This window comes from Saccostrea echinata, unplaced genomic scaffold (genome assembly GCF_033153115.1).
Source record: "Saccostrea echinata isolate AGI-Se365-2 ecotype Australia unplaced genomic scaffold, CSIRO_AGI_Sech_v1 ptg000030l, whole genome shotgun sequence".
NCBI classification, from domain to species: Eukaryota; Metazoa; Mollusca; class Bivalvia; order Ostreida; family Ostreidae; genus Saccostrea; species Saccostrea echinata.
Window position 1 is genome coordinate 6,894,524 of NW_026889779.1, and position 5,848 is coordinate 6,900,371.

The following is a 5,848-nucleotide window of genomic DNA, read 5'->3' on the forward strand; positions in this document are numbered from 1 at the left end:
ATCGCTAATATTGAAGTACCAACTGCTGTCTAAAATTTGATTGCTGCAAAAACCTTATCATTTTCTAGTTAAGAAGTGGGGGTGATATTTATTAATATTTTTGTAGTTCTAGTGAAAATTTTAATTATATTCATTTCTCAAATCTCTCTTTCATTTGAAACTGTATCGATGCATACAAATGAGACTCTTATTAGTAGCATATCTTACAAAATTTCTTTTTTTTTTATTCAATATACCTTCATATCAGAATGATCCAGATCTACATTGCACTCCTGATGTACCGCATTATATTTGAAAACAATAGGTCCTGTTACAGAGACAATGACTGCTGCCACCCAACAAAAGATACATATTATTGTAGGGTTTCTCCCTGAAATTAACTTGAAGCCCCTTAGAACAAAATGATTTAAAGATAAAATTCATTTCAACATAAAATGTTTCAAACGTCATAAAATAATTGAGAACGCAGCCATATTTTCATATCAACTGCTTTTGTAATCTCCTTATATTTTACTGGTTGCTTGTAACGTATCTAAATGGTTAATACTCGATCTGTAGCAATTATTGCAGATGTCTGATAAAGTATAATTATTTCAAATTATCAGTTATAGAACTTTCCTTCACTTTCAATTTTTCACAAGTGCCAAAACAACAAAGAGTCCCTCATGTCCAATGCTCTACAGGTACTTACTTCTACTAGGTAAGCGCACCAGGTAAAAAAGTAAATGTATTCTGGCTCACTACTACTTAGCAGACTAAGCAGGTGCCAAAAAACAATAGTTCCGAAATTTTTTGGCATTTACCTCTACTTGCGAGACTCCCCAAAGGTCTGATGAGGATGTGTAGGCGATCGATACTCAGGGCTATCATGATCATGTTGGGTCCATAAATTCCAATGTTCTGATATATATATATATATATATATATATATATATATATATATATATATATATATATATATATATATATATATATATATATATATATAATTGATGTTTCCTTCCATAAAACTTTGCTATCTGAAGTATTTTTAAGAAAGTTTATGACTTAGTCATTTAATTTTTAGCAAATTTGAATTAAAACATGTACAATGTATGTTAAACTTTCCAAAGAAGTACAGTTGAAATGAGTTTTGGGAGAGTACATCTCATACATCAAACATATTTAATATTTAGGTTGTACATCGACAGAAATTTGTAAGAGAGTAACAATATGTCGAAAAAGCAATTACTTTTTTTTTTCGCTCCTAGCCATTTACACATAAGACTTTATTACTCTTATACAGTCTTAAAAGAGTACATTTTCTAAAACAAACTATAATATTTGAAATAGGTTCCTCCGTAGGGAAGTTTTTATTATACAGAAGGAAGTTCTCATGAGATCTTTTTTTGATGTTGTTGAATATTTCAAAATCTGTGGTTCACTGTTTGGAAAGTTTAAATTTAATGACTTCTGATCTTACCGACAGAAACTCTTGTAATTTACACAGTGTGTTCCCACCATAGAATATTTCATCATTCGAATGTACAGCAATTCGTGGAATCACAAAAAATATTCCACAGAGCAAATCTGAAACGACAACATATGCTTTGAACGTAACCTATTTTATTTTGTTTTTTAAAAGACTAGGAATATTTTGTCCAATTAGGCCTTTGTATAACTTTTCTACTGATAGTGTAAAATGAGGCGAAGCTACACTTATTCAGAATTTTAAATGACAGTGCTCAGGAATAGCTTATTATTGGATTTGAAAATTATCATTTACCAAGACTGTAGAATGTTTAAATAATGATAATTATAATAGTCTATAGTTAATTGTAATGAAAACTGAGACACTATGCAAACTACAGTTTAATATAGTGATAACTTTGACATTTTGATTGGCTATAGTGATCACATGGCACTGTTGTGATAACTTTGAAAACTTTTATTTTACATAGTGATATTTTAGAAATATCTTGTTATTTCAGTCATTAAAAATATTACGTTTCAAAATATCCTATACCAATAAGATAATTTCTTTATCATTTGCATTTTGTATGCATTTTCATTGCATACAAAATGAATTAAATTCTCAGGCAGATTCAACAAATATCTATGGTAAAAAAAAAAAAAGAAAAAAAATCTACAAAACTTGATGTAATATCTAAAATGTAATATTAAATGATACTTCTATCGCAAAGTGATTTCCTGTACTAATGACCTTGATATTCTGATTAACAATAGATGTAGGTCATTTGATACTTTGATTAACTAAACTGATACTTTTGATACTCTGATTTATTATAATGATAACTATAACACTCTGATTTATTAAAGTGATAACTATTATAATATAGTAATAGTAAAATACGTGTACAGTGTATATACATTATGTATAAGATATAGTAAAGTGATGCCTTTGAAACTTTGATTGACTATAGTTAGCTATAGTAAATAGTAAACTTAGTTAACTGTTGTTTATAATAGTATTTTGTCAGGAGTTCACATAAACATTAAATACATGTCATCAATTACGACATCTGAATACCAAAGAGGATTAGAAAAATGTGCTATTTGTATAAGTTTGTCAATGTTTTGGCTCATTTGGATCAATGGATTCGGGTTTAACACTCAGTTTAGCTTTAAAAAACTGTAGGAGATCCGTCAGGATCCGGTTGCACGAACGATAGTTAAATTAATTTAAAGTTAATACCACATCTAGCCATTAAATTTTTAACGAAGAGTTACATAACTGTCAGTTAAACTGTTGTTGTTCGAAAGTCTATTGAAGCTTAATTAGCTAACTCTTATATCAGATAATGCTAAAATATATTTTTAAAGATAGTTTCTTCAAATATGAATTTTTACATTGAAAGATCATTTTACATACAATATGAAAAATATAAGTACAAAGTATGTACATGTAGTTAAATAACAGGAGGCATTGATTTTTGGGAGAGGAAATTGAAAATAATAATAATAAAAAATCTCTTAAAAGTGAGAGAGGAACACCCCCCTTCCCCGTTTTACGTGCCTGAAGTTTGTGGAACTAATGTTTAATCTACTTTTCAGTAACTTGTCTGAGGTTTAAAAAGTTGTAAAATAAAGATCAAAAAGTACCTACATCTCCGCTCATATGGAATGTTTTGGTCTTGTTCTTTGTAGATAATATCGAAACATTTTTCCGCAATATATATTTGTATAATACAATCGTGCCTAAATTGAAATCAGGATCAAATTTGCATGTTCATCAAGTCAGACATATATATTATCTCTGTATAAGTTCTTCCTTCCCTCCAAACAAGTTTTGAAATGATAACAAATCCGCAATAATTGAATGTTGAATTAAATATTTAATGTACCTATGTAACCTCAGTTAAATCTGTTAGTTTTAAAAATCACAAAATTAACTAAGCTTTAACTGTTAGTTATCTTTCGTGCAACCGGTTTAACTCGTTAATTTTAATGTCACGTTAAAGTTAACGGCTAGTTAAATTTAACTAACATTCCTGCAACCGCATCCAGATTTCCAAATTAATTTCACATTATTATTAAGTTTACCTGCCACAGCCAAGTTCTTGATGAAAAAATGCATCCTTGACTTCTGACCCTCAACAATGATAACTGTAAGAACTGTGATATTGCCAACCAGGAGGATGACCAATAAAAACACCTCAAAGGTTATCTGCTCTATCTATATAAAATAGATAAAACAGATATTGTGACCATACAAAAGGTAAGGATATGACAGAATCTTACACAAAAATACATTATACATTATATCAGTGTGTGTGTGTGTGGGTGTGTGTTCTTTAACATCTAAAGCTTGTAATATTTCTTCGAGAGTGTCAAAAAACTTGATACAGTATGATGCGTAGAAACTTACCTTCAAACATATAATAATATAAACTATTTTATAAAAAATCGAAAGAAGCAAATTACATGAATGTTCATTTTGTTCACGAAAAATGTAAAACATAACTGATTTTCAGTAAACAATGTTTTTATTCTATGTGATCTTTTGTCGGAAGGATATAGTGAGACATATGCTCTATAAGACCACAAGTTGTGCGGCGATATCCTCTACAAAATTTATAATATGTCAAGTTAAAATGTTACTGAATAAACAATATGTCCCAGCAACTTAAAAAAAAATACAACGCAAAATGATTTCGCATGTGTTTGAGAAAAGTACATACAGAATTATGCTGTATCAGTTCATTTCACTCACTGTATTTCAGAAATACATTAGTTTTGCCAAACATACCTATCAAATATTTATTTATAAGATGAGCAGTAGGGGTTCTTTTTGTTTTTGTTTGAATCCCATATCTTTAGACAATGCAAACACATCGTTATGGAAAGTTTCCAGATTTACATGTTAATCTTTGAGCTTATTTAAAAACGTTTAAAAGTTATTTTACAACAGGTTTCTAACTATATTGTTGAGACATATAGTCCTTTTATAGCATAGAACCTCAGTTAAAATATGGGAGATGCTATGTACCATACACTTATATTTCTACTATTTCAATTTACATTTTTCCCATCTCGGAACAATTTGTGATATATATATATATATATATATATATATATATATATATATATATATATATATATATATATATATATATATATATATATACAGTACAGGCCACGAGTTTTCCCCGAAAAACACGGGGCCCCGTGGACCGAAAGTCCACGCTTTAGCGTGGACCTCGATCAATGTCGGCGTCTTTGAAGTCGGGGTTTCTGTGCACCGTGTAACACGGTGTGTACGCGGTGTATCACAGTGTCACATTACGATATCACGCAGAACTTAAAAAAAAACATATTCATTGTCTTTGTTTAATCAATCATATCAATTTCCTTTTTCTTAAATATTAGTTCTTCATTATCGATATACAGATGTTTGAACAAATAAAACGCCCTAAAATCTAAGATCCGTGCGCTCGTGCCCAGTACCGAAAAGACAAAGTCTTCAAATGTGTACGCACATCCATGTAAGTCGTGTTTCAAAACCTAGTTATACGAGAGAAAAAATGTGTTCAGTAAACTATTATAATGCTTAGAAGGAAAAGTGATTACACTTTCGTAAATAAATTACCTGGTTGTCTTTTCTTTCGATTATATAAAATGTGTTCATTTTAATTACAGTCATTTTCATAAAAAGATTTTTTTGCCGCACGTATGCATTCATATGTCGTATTTATCAGATGCATGCTTTATTTTAGAAATCATTTATACATAAAGAGAATCCTCCAAAAAATATGTCTAAAATAAAATTCAAAACGTGTCAGATACACGCACATAATTCAAAAACTCTCTGATAATTTAGGATTATTGCAATCTGAATTCCTGTAATCTTGTGGAGGTAAATATATATCACACACACACACACACACACACACAAAAAGTCGAATTTTTTGATAAGATATGATTGTTTACTCACTTTGAGGAAATTATTATCCTTTTACTTCGAAGTTTTTTTGCAAACTGCTCTTTACTGATATACAGTATCAAATCATTAATAACTATACATAAATTAGATATATTACATATTTATAAATATAGAGAAGAAATTCTAAAATTACAAAAATTAAGTATGGTATCGTAACACACACACACACACACACACACACACACACACAGAGAGAGAGAGAGAGAGAGAGAGAGAGAGAGTGTGTGTGGGTGGGTGTGTGGGTGTGTGTGAGAGAGAGAGAGTGAGAGAGGTGTTGCTCTACACATGTAGCTTTTATAAAACATTCCAAGGATCAATCATATTTTTAAGAGTGTTCTACGAAAAAATATTTGTAATAAGTATGTTGCTACTTAAACTTAAATACGTCATAAGATAATCCGACAG

General features: G+C 29.8%; 1 long non-coding RNA gene across 1 annotated transcript; it reads right to left on the reverse strand.

Moving 5' to 3' along the window:
* Positions 1 to 257: 257 nt before the first annotated feature.
* On the reverse strand, positions 258 to 3,670 carry LOC133196269 (uncharacterized). The gene is made up of 4 exons (XR_009722305.1): positions 3,544 to 3,670; positions 1,463 to 1,569; positions 804 to 900; positions 258 to 370 (listed from the first exon to the last, which is right to left on the reverse strand). It is a non-coding gene; the product is annotated as an uncharacterized LOC133196269 (long non-coding RNA).
* Positions 3,671 to 5,848: the final 2,178 nt, after the last annotated feature.